The sequence below is a fragment of the Chenopodium album genome, chromosome 27, assembly GCF_948465745.1.
Source record: "Chenopodium album chromosome 27, dcCheAlbu1.1, whole genome shotgun sequence".
Taxonomy (NCBI): Eukaryota; Viridiplantae; Streptophyta; class Magnoliopsida; order Caryophyllales; family Amaranthaceae; genus Chenopodium; species Chenopodium album.
This window is the reverse complement of record NC_137860.1, coordinates 19,298,477-19,317,750: the sequence shown is the minus strand read 5'-3', so window position 1 is coordinate 19,317,750 and position 19,274 is coordinate 19,298,477.

Sequence of the window (19,274 nt, the reverse complement as noted above, 5' to 3'; positions counted from 1 at the left end):
TTTGGGTGTGGTGCTCTTGGTTCTTTGGTTTGCTACTTGATTGTTTGTTGGTGATCTTCTATACTTCTCACAATGTCTAAATACCTCAAGAAACTCACCAAAAAGCGAAAAGCCGATGTTAGCATCGAGGAACCTCCCCGCCCAAGTACCTCCACTAGGCCTAGTACATCTTCTAGGCCTAGTACTTCCAACCCATCTTCCACTCAAACACGACCTCCTACCTCTCTTCCAAAGAAGAAAAATTTCACCGATAAACAAAAAGCCTTTTATCAAAATCTGAAAGATGAAAGAACCCTCAAACAAACCCGCCATTACTTTCAATCTGATATGCTGAAGTTGGGGATAGATAATGATGTGCGGTCATTGCTTTTGAATTTGAGATTGGGGACTTTCATCGCCGACGCCTACCGCACCTACAAGGAGCCTACCTTGGAATTCTTGGCTACCTTGGAGCTTGTACCCATTGGCGGGGTATATAGGGTGCGGTTCCAATTGTTCAACAACATATTTGACCAATCTTTAGAAGAGTTCAACGCCGCTTTGGATTTTGATCCCCATGGGGATATTATTAACGTTGAACACTTCATCTTCCCGGACTATGATCAAGATTCTTGGTGGGAAGACATCTCCGGTGGTAGTGAGTTCATCGCCAACAAGGCCAAGATCTCGGATGTGTACCAACCTTGTCTTAGGGTTGTACACCGTCTATTGGGCTATGTCTTGTTCCCCAAGCAAGAGATGGGGAAATTGAGTAAATTGGAGCTCAAAGTCCTTTGGCTATCTACTCGCCCGGAGTTTGTGGGCCGGTTGAACTTGGGCTACATCTTTGCCCAATATTGCTTGGACCTTCGCAAAAGGAGGACGGGAGAGATCCCTTGTGGGGGTATGGTAACTAGGCTTCTGACTCACCTTCGCCTCGATGATTATCTCCCATTTTGTAAGGAGATCGGGGATGCAGATTCCATCTACCTCGATATGCAACAATTGGGTCAAATCCAATTTATCTCCAAGGGTTTTAGTGAAGGGAGATATGAGTGGCTAAGGGGCAACGAGCATTGGTGCTTCTTGCCTAACCCTAGCTTGACTTCTTTGGCTAGGATTGCCAACAATGTTTGGCATGTTCCAAGGTCCTTCCGGCATCCCAACTTTGATTCCGAGGAGGATGAAGAAGAAGAAGATGAGGAAGAACAACAAAATCAACAACATCAACAACAACAAGCTCCTCATGAGCAAGAACAAGAGCAAGGACAACATGCTTTTGCCAATGAAGATTTGAAGGCTCTTAGTGAGCAAATGAGTGGATTAAAAGTTCACGTAGACGACATGTATGATCAAGACTTTGGGGCCCTCTATGACCAAATAAGAGGTATTCAAGAGATGCAACAAGGTATGTTTATACAACAACAACAACTTTATGATGCGGAAGTTAACCGTGGGAACATTACTCCCCCGGTTAACTATCCGTATTTCCCGCCCCAACAAGGTCCTCTACCTTCGTTTGGGCATCCTTATTGGTCGGGGCCTCCTAACCCCGACACCGAGCGTCACTATTACCCGGACGAGCATGGTAACTATGATTACAAGGCTCCGGGTGGTAGTGACTATAGGGGGGATCCTAACTACCCCCATGTCCATCCCAACCACCCTTTTGAGCTCACTTTGCCCGATACCTACACCCCTCTTGCTTCTTGGCAACACGATCTTTTCAAGGGGCATTATGGGTGGCCCGAGGGGTACACCGGAGGATGGGAGCCTTATCCTCATCCTTTCGATGACCCCGAGCGCAACAGAGACCCCGATGGGGCCGGGCCAAGTGGGAGTGGTGGTGGTGATGGTAGTAGTTATTTGTTCCCTTTAGCTTCTCATGCTTTTTACCTCCATCCCTCATATTTTTGATACTTGCTTTGTTTTGATCGGGATGTTGAGATGTATTTTCTATCTAGCTTGGGGGAACTAGTAACTTACTCGGTGACCTTGTTGTTGTTGTGTACATATCTTAGTTGCTTGCATGTTTATTTTCATTCCTCTTTTTGGTTTCCTCATTTTCTTGATCTCTAGGCTACTTTTCTTGTAGCTAGCTTGTTTGCCCTATTTTCTTGGATGTTTGTTGTTTGTGGAGTTGTTTTGCTTGCCATGTTGTTGTTGATGATCCCTTATATCCAAACCCCTCAATCCAAATCCCTTAAATCCAACTCTTGTAGTTTAGAGTAGTTCTTTAGTTAGTCTAAATTTTATTTCCTTTATTCTTTATTTTCTTTGGTAGTTTAGCTTTTCTTTCCTTTAGTTATATATACTTCTTGCTTTGTTTATTTTCTTTTATTTGTTGTTTTCTTTTATTTATTTTGAAGTTACTAACCATTTTCTTTGTTCATAGTTTCTTTTATTTCTTTTTCTCACTTGGTTCCTTGAAGAGCTTATGGATATGGAATGCTACGAGGTGGTTTCTTATTGCTTCGTTTATTTTTGCTATGCTTGGAATCCCGGTGAGACCTTTCTTATTTTTCTCTTTATTTTCCTTGGTTGCATAGAATAGGATTAGTTTAGGAGAAGTTGAATGGTTCGAGGATGGATGCTTGTTAACACGTAATGTGTTTGGGATCGGTGACTTTGTTGTCTATCGATCACTTGTTTGTCGATTGGGATTTTTATGTGTTTAACATGCTTTCTAGTCCTTTGCATGCTTTTCTCCTATGTTTTCCTTTCCTATGTCTCCATTTCTTTTCTTTTACTCTCGTTTATTTTACCTTTTTTTTTATCTTACTTTCTTTTATTTTTCTTCTTATTTTTGATGTGATTTTGAGGCATTGTTTTTCATTTCTTTTCTTTTGAGATGAACCTTGTACATTGGACTTGTCTTTTGCATGACTTTCTTCCTAGGTTGTAAAGGTATGCACGGTTTGAGATTATGTTCGGTTGACTCTAGGATAGTGTATGCTAGGGTAGTTGGTTTGAACTAGGAGGATCATGAAGCCGGATTCTACTTGTTTGTGGTATGTTGGAAGTTGCTTCTTATAGTTGATTTGACACCATTGGTGAGTTTTTGCCACAACCTTGTGAGGGTACTTGTTTTTCTAGCCTTCAACATTCCTTGTATGAGCGGCGTGGATCCTTGACTATGCAAACCTAATCTAATAAAGCTTGATGTATGATTCTCAAACACGAGACCGAACTATCTAGGAAGGACAAAGGCACATTTTTCGGGGTGGTATCTTTCATTTTTACTATATTTTGTTATTTTCTTTTGTTTTGGGTTTACATTTGCCTTCTTGCAACCATTTGAGCCTTATCCTTTCTTTTCAAGCCACATCTTTAGTTATTTGACCTTTTGTTTCATTTTCTACCTTTCTTGATTTTTGTGAAGCAATATGATCATTTGAGATGAAGTTTGTGGTGGTTAAGTTGGAATTTTGGTTTTTATGAAAGCAAGATTGTGTTATGATTTCTTTGTGAATAATGGCAAATGAGTATGAGTAAAAGCCGTCCTTTATAATAAAAGGCATGGACAAATAAGTGCAAAAGTTATAAAAGCCGTCCGAATTTAGCAAAAGGCAAGGACTTTGCAATTACAATATAAAAACACAAAAAAAAAGTGAAAAGTAAAAATTCAAAAATATTTTGATGTCTTCTTTTCTCTTTCTAAGCATTGAGGACAATGCTCCATTTTAGCTTGGGGGAGAAGCGTGTACGCTTTTTGTATATATTTTTGTGAGTATAGCTTCAAGTAAGCTTGGGGGTGTTGTTTTTGTTTGGTAATTTCTTGATTGTGGTGTTAAGGATTGATCACCCTTTTGCTTCACTTTTAGGAAAATCACCAAATTTTAAAATTTTTGCCTACCTTCACCCTTTATGCCTTACGTTACAACCTTGGGGAAAGACCTTTCGACCTAGATAGTTGAGTCACTATTCGGGGGAGGGCATCATGGGTCATTGCCTAAGGAAAGGGGATGCATAGTCAAGATTGTCGAGTAGCCTTAAAATATTTCTTTTCCGGTTCCTTCGAGGAATCATTGGGACACTCACCAAGGGGAGATTTGAGACTAGTGGGAAGAACGCGGTAAGATTGTTTGGGATGAAAGTGAATTGTGATAACTAGTTCCTATGCCTAGCATACCCTATGTTTCAATCAACCTTGGATATCTTGAAACGTGCATACCTTAACTACTTGAGAAAGATTGTCATTCACATGCTTTATAGTCTTTATGTTGATTCATTTCGCAAAGATTCGTTTCTATTTCATTTTCTTTCTTTTAATTCTATGGTTTGCCTCATTGATGTTTGGTGGAGAGTTATGGGTCAGACTCTTAGGATACCCTTACGAGACCTCACTCGTCCTCATAGGCGACTTTGGGGTTTAAAGGGCTTGTTGTACCTAAAAACAACCGTGATTCCTACGACAATGAGTTTTAGTGTATATTCTTATCTTGAGTCTTTCTTTTTCGTTTTTAATAAAATTTTCATCCTCTCTTTTTCTTGCTTTGTTTTGCTCGAGGACGAGCAAAAGTTTAGCTTGGGGGAATTTGATCTGTGACATTTTTGGCACTCATTTGGTTCCTTTTTGGATGATTTTTATTTCATTTTATCTCTCTTTTCTTTAGTTTTCCTTAGTTTTATTCTTGTTTTCTTCATTTTATGCTTTTTGTAGTTAGTTTCTCTTTTTCATGTCTTTTTCTAGTTTACTTGTTATTTTTCTCTTTTACTTGCTTTTTATCTTTTGCTTGTAGGTGGTAATTGATTGTCCAAGAATTCCCGGGCTTCCTTTCCATAGTTTTCCATTGATTTTCATGCCTAAAGCTTGTGCAAGAAGTTTCAAGTCAATGAGAGGTTCAAGGAGCATGCTTCAAAGTCTTGTTTATGCCTTCGTCATGGCTCATTTCCTTCAAGAAATTCAAGGAAGTTGCTGCCTACCTTGTCCTCCATCATCATCATCTAGGATGCGTGCACCTCGTGAGCAAGGGCAAGGAAGAAAGGAGGAAGCTGCAGCTATGTGCGGGCGCACTCAAGGAGTGTGCGGCCGCACATCTGTCGTGTGCGGCCGCACATCAGGTTTGTGCGGGCGCACATTCCTGGGTACACTCCTTCGAGCGCCCGCACTTACGAGGGTCTATTTTTGGGCGTCATTGCCGACCTCTCCTTTGTATATATAGTTATTTCTACCTATTTTTGGGGAAGAAAGTTTTAGTTTAGATTGAATTTGATAGTTAGTTTTTGGGGAGAATTTTAGAGAGAGAAACTCAAGAACTAGAGAGAGAAACTCATGATTTTTGGTGATTGCTCAAGGATTCCTCATTGTGTTTGATCTTTGGATCAAAGTTTTTTAAGGATTTTCTTCTTGATTTCAATACAAGTTTGATTTTAGTTGATTTCATTAGTTTTTCATATTGTTGATGATTGATTTGGTTATTGATTGAATTTTGATTGATTGTTGGTTTAATCTTTGAATTCAAGCATGTTGATAATGAATTCGATGAATGTTGTAGTTTTGATCTCCATTTCTATGGCTAGTGAGTAGTTTTCTAGCTAGGGAGATGGTGAAGCATGTATGAATGATGGAATAGTGTAATTTGGGGATAATTGATGGAGTTGATGATATGATTAAATTTGGTTGATATTTCATGTGCATGTGTGTGATTAATTGAGGTTTGGCCATCTTTGATTAATACACTAGATTGCATTGTAAGCTTGATATGATACGGACCATTGATTAGTGAACTTGCAATTTCACGATTGAGGTGCTTTGTGACGTTCCCTAGTTAGTGTTTAGCGTAGTTGACGCTAGTTAGACCTCTAGGTGAACCACCTTAGTATGCTCTTTTGGATACATGATGATTTTCCTTCATATCGCTTGACTTAGTCGGTTTGACTTCCCAAATTATCGTTTCCATTATGATTGCATGTGGATCCATTGCCCTAGTGTCTTAGATTGATTTAATACAAGTTTGCATACCTAGTTAGCTATACTTCTACCTCAAACCCCTTCTTGATTCCGAAATAGCTTGATCTAGACTTCGTGCACTTGATATCCATTCCCTTGGGTTCGACCTTGACTTGCCACTACGCTAAATAGGGGTTAGTTAAGCTACAAATTTTGTTTGATAGGGTGGGGTGGTAGACCAACGACCTACCGTTCTCCGTCCCATTATACCCCAAATTCACCTAAATTGCACCGATTACTACCCGAGTGTACTTTCCGGTGATTTAACTCACCTTATGACGTCATAACCCACATTTAACCACAATTAAACCTAACTCTATTACAATTAACCTAACCAACCCAAATTTTAACCTTAATGAACCTAATTAATCTTAATTAACACAAATTAACTAACACAATTTACCCCAACCACTCATTTGATCTAAATCAAATAAGCAGACCCAATTCAACTTCTCTAACGACTCCTTCACCATTATCAACCCAAATCCTCTCATCCTATCCTCTGCAAATCACCAATTCGTTCTTCCTCCTGTCACATCGCACGCTTTAGGTCGCAAAAGGAAGGCTTTTGAGAAGATAATTGATTAATTTCCTTCAATGTTGTGACAAATTGACAAATTTTTTAGGGTTTATTGTAAAGTTTGGGTTTTTTTTCATAATTGAAGAGTTGAGCTGAATTAAATCTTCAATAGCAATTGGTTTTGGTTTTTAGATGAGTATGCAAATTGCTCGAGCAAGTAGAAGGCATTGCAGGCGCTGTTTTCTTTACTCCTCCAATGTCAACTCCTTTGTTCTTCCGCATTTTTGGCAAAATACAATCCGAATGTTGTTTATAAGCAAATTACTTTGTTAGTTAGGGAAAATTGCGAGCTTTCAATGGGATTAGAGCGCACACGAAGTGCAATTCGATCTGGGTCTTAGGGGGGTTTTGCTAAGGAAGAAGAAGGAGTTCAGATGAGAGAGAGAGATGAGAGAGAAATTAGAATTACCTTTTTTTTTTTTTTTTTTTTTTTTTAATTTAGGCAGTTAGGTGAGGGTAAGGGGAGGGGGGTAATTAGTTTGGGGTAAATTTTTAAAATTTGGGTTGGCTAGGTTAATTATACTAGAGTTAGGTTTAAGTGTGGTTAAATGTGGGTCATGACGTCATAAGGTGAGTTAAATCACCAGAAAGTACACTCGGGTAGTAATCGGTGCAATTTAGGTGAATTTGGGGTAGTAATTAGAAACTTTTTGTTTTATGGGTAGTAAGTGACAAGACCTCTCTTTTTGAGGTAGTAATTAACAAATTTTCCGTATTAATATTCAATTATTGTAATTTATAGTTGATTATTATTTAAAGATATTATTGGTTAAAGTTTTGCATTGACATACGTAAAATGTCACTATGGGGCACTTAAAAACACGGAGGGAGTATTACTAAAGCAACAATAAAAGACAAGACAAATTATTGATCATTATACGCAAATACAATACAAGTAGGAGTTTAGAGAGAAAAACAAGCTTACTGATAGAATATATGATAGATATTCTAGGTATTCTGTTATAGTAGGAGATATATTTTGTGAATATTTGTAAATATCTTGTGAGTTTCCTAACGTGATTAGGACTCACGATTGTAACCACATATATATTGATTAATGGAAAACACTCCAATCTGAGGAGTTTCACAGTATCTAACATGGTATCACAGCTTTAGGTTTTTCGATCTAGCTTCCGCAAATTTTTCTTTTTTTTCCATTGAGTTTTCACCCAATTTCTTGTTCCAGTTCCGTCTCCAATTTTTGATTCTTTACGGCAACACTTTAATTCGGTCCACTCACTGCAACTAATTGGTGAATCAATTAGTTCTCTGCCCTTTTATTTCCCTTATTTTTCGATTACTTTGGTGTACCTAATTTTCTTGCTGCCATCATGGGTAAAGATGGAGAATCTTCTTCTTCCTCTTCTGACTTCCATCCTGCTCTAGGTGTTAATAATATCAAAAATATCATTCCACTTATTCTTGACCGTGACAATGTGCATTATTCAGATTGGGTCGAATTGTTTGAATATCATGCCCATGCTTATAATGTGCTTGATCATATTGACCCTAAAACAACGAAGCCGACGGACTTATCGGATGATATGTGGAAACGACTTGACTCCATTGTCAAAAACTGGATTTATGGTACAATTTCTAAGGATTTGTTGGAGACAATTCTGAGTAAAGGGGCTACAGCCCAACAGATTTGGGACAAACTCAAGGCTATTTTTCAAGATAATAAATCTACTAGAGCCGTTTATCTTGAAAATCAGTTCAATGCTCTGCATCTTTCTAATTTTGCAGACATCACTTCGTATTGTCGGCAATTGAAGATTATCAAGGATCAACTTGCCAATGTTGATCAACCCGTATCGGAACAAAAGTTGGTTATTCGTTTGGTTTCAGGGCTTGCAAACACCGACTTCGATACCGTGGCTGCTATGATTCAACAAACGGAGCCCTTACCTACGTTTGAAACAGCCCGATCCCGGCTCTTGCTTGAGGAATCTCGTCGTGCAAACGACACTAGTGCTGCACCTTCATCGTTTGTGGCGCAAACCGGTAGCCCTGTTCAATCGGCTCCTGCATCCTCCTCTCAACAACAGCAGAATTAGGGCCGTGGTAATAGCTCACCTGGTCGTGGCCGCGGCAGGGGACGCGGACGTGGTAAAGGACGGGGAAGAGGACAGCCACAGCAGCAACCCCAGCAGAACCAGGGGGCACCGCAATGGGGTGGTCCACCGCCGCCCTCACAGGCTCCACATGGGGCACCGCAATGGGGTCAAGCCCCCTACCCATATCCGCAGCAACAATGGGGCACTCAACGTCCTCAATTCCCTGCTTCACAAAGTACTAGGCCTCCTGCTGCTTATGTTGCTGGGCCAAGCCCATCTCAAAACACTTACCAGCAAGCCCAACAGCAGTCCTACTACACTCAAGGCCCAGACTACAATTCAGCAATGACACCTACGGAGCTCGGGAACGCGTTTTCAACAATGGGTTTTCAAAATTATGACCCATCTTGGTATATGGACTCCGGTGCTACCTCCCACATGACTAATAACGCTGGTAATCTCTTACCCCTTTTTAATTTAAGCACTCATAATTATATTCAAGTGGGAAACGGTCAACGCATTCCAATTACGGGTTACGGTCATTCTAGCATTGCTAATAAATCCCTTGCCCTTTGTGATGTTTACTTAGCTCCCCAAATTATTAAAAATTTGATTTCTGTCCGTAAGTTTACCAATGATAATTCTGTCTCTATAGAATTTGACCCTAGTGGTTTTTCTGTGAAGGATCTTCGAACGGGGAGAATTCTAACCAGATGTAATAGTTCGGGGGACCTATATCCAGTTACAAACACACCTTCAACGTGTTTAGCTACATCACTCACGGCCTTATCCTCATCTACTTGGCACAACCGCTTAGGACATCCTGGAGCACCCACTTTAAGCTTTCTTAGGAGTAGAAATTTGATTGATTGTAATAAGGAGCATGACTCCAATTTATGCGTAGGTTGTCAATTAGGAAAACATGTTCGTTTGCCTTTTCATAATTCTAATAGTACTACCTTTTCTGCGTTTGAAATAATTCATGCTGATTTGTGGACTTCTCCCATTCGTAGTGATAAAGGTCATAAATACTATTTAGTTTTATTGGATGATTATACTCATTATGTGTGGACTATACCTCTTGTTTACAAGTCCCAAGCGTTTCAAACCTTTCTCAATTTTCGACAATATGTATTAACTCAATTTGAACGCCCTATTAAGTCCTTTCAAAGTGACCATGGGTCGCGAATTTGATAATGACCCGTTCAAACTTTTTTGTGTCAAAAATGGATTGGTTTTCCGCTTCTCTTGCCCACACACATCATCCCAAAATGGCAAAGCCGAACGCATGATACGTACGATTAATAATATTAAACGTACTATTTTATTTCATGCCTCTCTTCCACCTTCTTTTTGGAGTCATGCCCTTGAAACGGCTACCTATCTATTGAATATTTTGCCTACCAAAGCAATCAATCATATTACTCCGTCTCAAGCTCTTTTTGGTGTTATCCCGTCATATAGTCACCTTCGGGTTTTTGGGTGTTTATGCTTTCCTAATCTTTCGGCCACATCTAAACACAAGTTAGCACCCCGGTCCACACCTTGTGTTTTTCTAGGCTATCCTTCTGAACATAGGGGATATAAGTGTTTAGATATTTCTACCAACAAAATCATAATTTCACGACATGTCACGTTTGATGAAAATACACTGCCATATCGAAATATTTCTAATTTTCGTAGCACTGATTATGATTTTTTGGATAATAATGATCCCTCCCCTTTGTTACAACGTCAGATTTACTTGCATAAACCCACAACCCAAAATGTGAAGCCCACTCCTCAGCAAACCCGTGGCCCAGACTCTCCTCTTACACTCAACTCCAGCCTAGCGCACGATGGGAATCCATCGGCTGGACCAGAAGCTGGGCCGCCCCTCACCATCATGGACCCAGCGCCCACTTGCTTCCAACAAGCCCAACCGCCCTTTGCTGAGCCCATTTTACCAATTACTCACTCCTCAAGCCTTTCTCCTAGCCCAAACACTTACACTCCACCTCCCCTTAGAGGCCTCACGCCTATTTCACCCACTAGACCACCTCCAACTTCCCCACAAATGCAAACACGGTCCAAACATGGGATTTGCAAGCCCAATCCTAAATATGGCTTAACCATCTTCACTCCTAACACCACTATGGATCGTTCTCCCTTACCCAAAAATCACAAACAAGCTCTTTCTGACCCTAATTGGAATGCGGCGATGCGTGATGAATATGGTGCTTTAATTGAAACGGGGACATGGGAGTTGGTTCCTAGGCCAACGGGGGTGAACATTGTCAATTGTATGTGGTTATTTCGACACAAATTGAATGCTAATGGTGATCTTGAAAGACACAAAGCTCGTCTAGTTTGTGATGGCAGGTCTCAGTTTGACGGTGTCGACTGTGATGAAACATTTAGTGCGGTTGTTAAACCGGCCACTATTCGAACGGTGTTGAGTTTGGCTATGGCTCGTAAGTGGTCTATTCACCAACTTGATGTAAAAAATGCCTTTTTACATGGTGATTTGAATGAGTGTGTTTATATGCATCAACCCCCTGGGTTTGTTGACAAGAGATATCCAGGTTATGTTTGCAGACTTCGCAAGGCTCTTTATGGCCTTAAACAAGCTCCACGAGCTTGGTATCAGCGATTTGCTAACTATCTTTTGCAGATGGGGTTTGTCATTGCTAAGAGTGACAATTCTTTATTCACCTTCCGGCATGGGAATGATATGGCATATTTGTTGCTATATGTTGATGATATTGTGTTGGTTACTTCTTCTGATCGGCTTCGTGAGAGTATTATCTCTCACTTAAGGGAAGCTTTTCCGATGACTGACTTGGGTCCTTTGAATTTTTTTCTGGGAATTGCTGTTACTCGTACTCCTTCATACTTGTTTCTATCTCAGCAAAAATATGCACAGGAAATTATAGAGCGCGCAGGTATGGGCAGTTGTAAACCTGCGGCAACTCCAGTGGACACTCAATCCAAACTCAGTGCAGACTCTGGACCACAATTTCATGATCCAACACTTTATCGCAGTCTTGCAGGTGCTCTGCAGTACCTCACTTTTACTCGCCCTGATATAACTTATGCAGTTCAGCAGGTTTGTCTATTCCATGCATGATCCAAGACAGGCTCATTATGATGCATTGAAACTCATCCTGCGATACATTCAGGGTACCATTGATCACGGGTTACATTTACATCCTTCATCTCCTACAAACTTGATTACTTATACTGATGCTGATTGGGGCGGGTGCCCGGACACTCGTCGTTCGACCTCAGGTTATTGTTGCTTTTTAGGTGACAATCTTATTTCCTGGTCTTCGAAGCGTCAACCTACTCTTTCTAAATCAAGTGCAGAGGCAGAATACAGAGGCGTTGCAAATGTTGTTGCCGAGGCATGTTGGCTTCGTAATCTCCTTTTGGAGTTACATTGTCCTCTCCGACAGGCTACTATTGTTTATTGTGATAATGTCAGTGCAATTTATTTATCTCATAATCCCGTACGGCACCAACGCACCAAGCACGTCGAAATGGACATTCATTTCGTTCGAGAAAAGGTAGCGTTGGGGCAAGTACGGGTTCTACATGTTCCATCTCGTTATCAGTTTGCTGACATCTTCACGAAAGGCCTACCTCGCCAACTATTTTTAGAGTTTAGATCCAGTCTAAGCGTTCGACCTCCTCCTGCTACGACTGCGGGGGTGTGATAGAATATACGATAGATATTCTAGGTATTCTGTTATAGTAGGAGATATATTTTGTGAATATTTGTAAATATCTTGTGAGTTTCCTAACGTGATTAGGACTCACGATTGTAACCCTATATATATTGATTAATGGAAAACACTCCAATCTGAGGAGTTTCACAGTATCTAACACTTACGATTGAATTAGATCTTAGGAGGAAGAGTTCCCTCCATGATTAATCACAATTGGAGATTATATATTTGCTCCAAGAGTTCATAACATTAATCAAGAAAAGGAAAATATAAAATTAATTTATTAGCTGTAACTAGCTTTGTAAAGTCCGTTACTACTAATATGGGTCAACAAGGTTTGACTATAAATTTGTAACGAGCCTGAGTTATGTGGGTTTCTAATGTTTTGTCAACTATATTTGACCAAATATTTGTAATTGACCTTAATAACGCCAGTTACAAGTGCTAATTTATTTGTAACGCAAACTAGTTATGTCTATTATTAATACTCTTATAGTAACTAGTCGAATTTATGCCAATTAGGCAATTACTAATAGGATGTTACTAATGAACATTTTTCTACTAGTGAATAGTGATTCTGTCGCTATCGCTACACCAATTTACGATAAGAAACTTAACTAGCTTAAGGAAACATAAAGTAAAGTTTGATTATATGATTGATTTGTTATTCTAAATTCTTGTGCCTCTTGTTAATATAGGCCTCTCTCATGGCAGTTACATGTGCCTATTCTTTAGCATCAATTATCCTTAGCTTCTTGTTTCTTATGCCTCTTGTTGCGATTATCCTTCCTGTTTGTTACTCCCTCCGTCCCATAATACTTGGGACATTAGGTTGAACACCTAATTTAAAAAAACTATAAGTGCTTCCATTGAAATATTTGTTTATTGTGTAAATGATTCTCTTTTATATTTTTATATCGTAAGAAAACAACAAAATGTGTGGGAGTGAGGTTGGTGAGGGCCGAGGAGAGAGAAAATATGAGAATTTTTTTTTATTAGTGGTCCAATTTCATTTTTAGTAATGTGTTGAATATTGTCGGATGGTCGAAATGAAAAATGTTTCAAGCTAAGTAGCATGAGACGGAGGGAGTATATTTGTTGGATTCCTTGTGGTAGTCTTTATTTAGGCTGCGTGACTTGATATTGGGCCCAACAGCTAAGTTAATTGGGCTTTACTCTTAAGTCAACAAGATAAAAAAGTGAATTGCTATTTGCCACAATGAAATTACTTAAGCTATAGTATTAAATGACTTTCATACCCCTTACAATTTTGAAAATTACATTAAATTCCAACCATTACTAACTTTGTCTTTGCTCCACCTTGACCATCAGCTCCACCATCCATACCACCACTCACCTTGACTGGTCCACCACCACGACTCCACCTTGACCATCGTACACCACGACTCCACCTTGACTGGTCCACCACCCACGAAATATAAAATGAGTCGACGACGGTCCGCGTTCATATCGGAGGCACTTGGTGGGGACGACGAACCGTCGACGCCGTCGAGTCAGGTATATGTCGGACTTTTCTTTTCAATTTCCGTTGTGCCCGGTCACGTGTTATATGCGACTATACCACGGTGCAGTCGCATCCTTATATGCGACTATACCACGGTAGTGTCGCATATAGCATGCGACTGTACCACGACGCAGTCGCATATAGCATCGATCAGGTACTTTTTTTTTTTAATCCGTTTAATTTGTGTTAATTAATTTTTGTTAATTATTAAAAATAACAAAATACACTTAATTTAATTATAAAGTTTATGGCAAATTTATGGCTTTAATAAAAAAAATTAGTAGTTTAAATTTGGCAAAAAAAAAAAAAAAAAAAAAAAAAAAAAAAAAAAAAATTGTAGTTAAATTTAATTTAAATTAACTTTGTATTTTTCTTTCTAATAGGATCCTATTGAAGATTTTGGCGGTGATGGGGTAAATTATTACCCACATTTTCAGACCGATCAATTATTTCCAACGTATCGAGAATTGTCACAATGGGCGAAAGACATTGCACTAACACTCAAATTTCAACTTGTGATTTCTTACAATTATAACGGATGGTTGTATTTGAGATGCAATCGTGGTGCAAGAGATAGAGGGAAAAATAGAGATCTTAGTGTTTCTCAAGGACTGAACACAAAAACTCAACATTGCGGTTGCAGATTGTCTTGGGTCCCGATGCATATGGCAAACACAACCATGACCTTATTGTCTATGAAGAAGGAAATCGACAAATGAGCAAGCTTAGTCCGGGTGCGAAGCAACTTGTTCGTGACCCGACTGATGCAAAAATGAAGCCACAAAATATCTTAGCGGCTGTGCAGAATCAGTTTCCTGATGATCATCCCAATCGTAGACATATTTACAACTTTAGGGATCGGTTGAGAGTTGAAGAAGCTGATGGTCGAGCTGTTGTTACATATTTCCTTGAACTTGGTATCGAGTCTCAGTATACACATTGGAGCTTGGTTAACCCGGATACGAATGTTTTGACCCATGTATTTATGGCACATCCTACGTCTCTAGAGCTCTTACGCACGTATCCATGGGTCATTGGCATTGATTCAACTTACAAGACAAACAGATACAAAATGCCTTTTTTGGAGCTCGTTGGTGTTACTCCATGCAACATGAATTTCTTGATCGGGTTTGCTTTTATGAAGGATGAGAGCACCGTGAGCTATGCATGGGTGATAGATAAGTTGAAGTTGTTGGTTGGTAGTGATGTATCATATCGCCTACGGATATCATAACTGATTGTGAGTTGGGTTTGATGTCGCCTATTCAGGAATATTTCCCGACACTGCTCATTTATTGTGCACATGGCATATTAACAAGGATGTAGAGCATAGAGTTGGGAAAATAACGAAAAATAAAGATCAAGGCAAAATTTTCAAGTTGACAAGGTGGAATCCAGTTCTCAATGCCACCACATTAGATGATTATAATAGAGCGGTTCGGCAAGTGGAGGAATCTTATGCAGCATTTCCTGCCGTGATTTCTTATGTGAAGCTAGAAGACTTGGTTAGACAATCATAAGGAGAAATTTGTGAAATTTTGGACCAATGGTGTACTTCACTTTGGCAATGTCACCAATTGTAGAGTGGAAAGTGCACATTCATCTTTGAAGGGGTGGTTGGAAACTTCAACTGGTTCTCTCGATTCTGTATGGGCCAAGGTAAATAAGGCTATTGAAGATCAAATCACATAGATGAAGCAATCACTTGAGCGCAGTCGACGCAGTCATGGCCGGATATATGATGTTATGCCATTACAACATCTTAATGGACGTACCTCCCACCATTGTATGTTGTCGTTGATGAATGAGAAGAAAAGAATGAGAGAGTTAAGTCATGAGGTGAATTTTCAGTGTGGATGCGTTTATAAGACGACTCATCAGATTCCTTGTGCATGTGACATACGTCGTGCCATGGATTCGGGGACATACTTTTACTAAGACCAAGTGCACCCCTTTTATAGGACACTGGTGATTGGTGAGGATGGTAGTGTTCCGACTCCATTGGATGACTCGGTCATCAGTCACAGGACAATCCATTTTTTGAGAGTCTTGTGCGTGAGGTGAGTAGAAGTGACCCGGTAGTTATGCGTTCCGTGTCTCGCCTAATAGATGAACATCTTCATTTCGATCAATTTGATGTTAATGAGCCGCTCAGGAACACGACTACTAGAGGGAGACCACCAGCAAATAGTACACGACGTAATCGTAGTGCATGGGAGTATACAAGTGGTACTCGTGGGCGTCGTGGTCGTAATGGGGGACGTTGTGATGGTGTTCGTAGTGGAGGTCGAGGTAAGTTTACTCTATGTTTTTCTATTTGTTGTTTATTTTTCTGTATTTTGATATTAAATTGAATTACAAAAATAATAATTCAATATTCATCAAGAGCAAAGACATTTCAGGTTTTCCTTACCTTTATGGGCTTCCAGATATCATCAAACCATTTGTGGAGGATTGGAACAATGTAATGGGTGACGGAAATTGTGGATTTTGATGTCTTGCAGACTTTTTCTTAGGTAAGCCTTTGCATAAAGTAAGTGTCACATTATATTCCAATGGTTTTACTTACAATTTTGTTGTTTAATTTTTTATTAGGTGGGCAAGACAATTGGATACAGGCTCGGTATCTAATTAGGAACGAGGTTAAGGCTAATCGACCAGAGTACATACATTTGTATCATGGAGGCTTGGATCAAGCAATTGATCGTATCACTTGGAACGGTGGACATTGTGGCGCGAACCATTACATGGACTTGCCTGATGATTTGTATCCAATTGCAAATTTTTGAAATTGTGCAGTTTTGGTTTACGGAGTTGGCCCACGAAGAGAGTTGTATCCGTGTATGACAGTTCTACCGTTGCGAGCCCCGTCTACTGATGATCGACCTCGGATTGAGATTGCCATTGCACACATTGGCCGCCATTATTATGTTCGACTTGATCATCGCCATACTATCCAGTACCTCCTATTGTTGATCCATGTTTTATGTACAGAGATCAAAGTGTGATTAGTTGGGAGCAACTTTATCAAGAAAGGAGGGCACATTGGGATCAATTAATAGCAGCATCTACTTCATCATCTTAGGATACGTTGAAATTAAATTTAATCAATTTCTTACATGTGTAATGTAGTTTATATGCTTAATGTGTAGAAATTGCTTATGTTATATGCTTATGTGTAGAAGTAAATTACCAATTTAGGCCAAAAAAAAAAAAAAAAAAAAAAAAAACACTAGCACACAAAAGTATCTAAAAGTTATAGTTTTATAGTCAAGTCCATCAATTACATAACAAATCTAAAAGATAAAATAGTAGCAAATCGTCCGGTACAAATTATAAATAACAATACACTAAAACATATCATCCAGCATATTCAACCCATTCTTTTAGCACTTCAGCAACACGTGGATGGCAGTCGACGCAACCCTCAATGGCCTGAGCAATCCGTCCCATCCACTGCAAATGAGGTATTAATAAGTACCAAAACTAGATATATTAGATAAATTAAAATTAAAGCAAAAGAATATTAACTTACATAAACTGGGAGTGTCCTATCAGGAACTACAGGAAATACCGCATCCACTTCTGGAACAACAAAGATATGTGACACTGTAGGCGTCGTTCGAAGTGCGCCTACGTTAAAAGCATGTGGTGAATATGCTTGGAACTCATAGGAAGTGGGAATTGACATAACGATTAGGGACACGATTAGGGACAAGGAAAGTAGGGAGCCGCCAACAAGTTTTTAAGGAACTTGTAAACCGTTCACGGATCATTTAAGGCAACCACGATTAAGGGACAACGAAGGCAACAACGATTGACCCGTGAAGGTTACACCCCATTCATAATCCATGAGATTACTAACTCCATATTGTTCGGAACCACGAAAGGAGGATCGGGGATGATGGTACGAAGTGAGTCATGGAGTCACATTTGACCGTATTGGCCTCTACTCGATTCTTATTGTGAAAAGTATTCCTACGATCTCAAAGGCTTACATACAAAATATTCAATTCGCTCCGAACTATTATTATGCTAAATTGGTTGAATATTAATGCAACACATTATTCTAAAATATTGGTGATCACTTGATTAAATAACAAGATTAAAGGAACCTAAACCGGTTGTTCAAATTATCTTATTAGGCGTTATTTTCAATTACATATTCCCTTTAACATGTAATATGGTAATCATAATAAATAATAGAATCAATTAATATAAAAACCAATTTAATCATAATTCCAACAACATAAAAATCGTTAGAAAAATAATAATAATAAAAAGAGCATGATCCTTACTTTGAATCTGTTTGTTTGCAACTACAAAATAATAAACGAGTTAGTAACTTCAAGGAAATAATAAAGCAATAACTAAATTAAATTAAATACGATAAGGTTGATTTTGGGGCCAAACCCTCAAACGATTCTACCTTTCACGCCTTGGCCTAAGGACGGAACCTCGAGTAAAATATGGACTCCTTTGAGTGCTTGAAGAAGGAATTTTGAAGTGAAAAGGGTAGGCTAGTGTTTAGGTTAATAGCATAGAAGAGAGAAAATAATAATAATCGAATTCTGGTTGCCCCGTACATCATAAATGAAGGGGTATTTATAAGTAAAATGTGCTGAGGGGGCACACGGAACCCTAAAATGATAAAAACCCTAAAAAAAGTATCCCGTGACACGGCCAGACTGTACCGTGAAACGGTCAGACTGTACCGTCAGACGGTACACTTTCCCGTGACGCGGTACAGTTTTGGAGTGACGCGGGAAATTTTCAGAAAACGGAACGAAAAACGCGTTAAGGGTTTACGGGGAAAGAACACGGAACATCCCGTGTCACGACAGACCTCCCGTGTCACGGGAAGTCCCACCGTCAGACGGGAAGGGTTCCCGTGACACGGTCAGACTGTACCGTGACACGGTCACTTCCAGTCCATTTTTCCGTCTAAATTCATTTTTAACCCTAATTTCTTTCGGCTTTTTAAGTGCCGATTGATAATTTCGGGCTTTTTTCTGACTTTTATTATTCGGGCTAAAATAAGAAAATAATAAAATAAAAATAAATAAAATGTTTGGGCCAAGAATAAATAATTAAACAATAAAATAAAAAGGTTTGGGCTTAAAATTTATTAACAAGCTTGGGCTAAAATTAAAACTATGCTTTTACCAAACATCAAGACTAATCCATAGACCTTTCAAAAATATGAATTTAATAAAATACGATTTTTTAAGCACTCTCGGGATTAAATACTAAACCCGACCAATAGTGGTGGTGAAAGGTTATTTATCATCGGGTTTGGTTTTGGGGAGACATTTTTAGGTGTCTACAGACACGTAAGTGAACCAGTCATAATACCCATCTACAACATCAGAGGAGCTTTCAGCGCGCTGGAACTCTGCAAGAATCAACCGGAAACCTATAAGATACACGGTCCAAGCATTCTCAACACTCGAGATATTCCACTTAACTT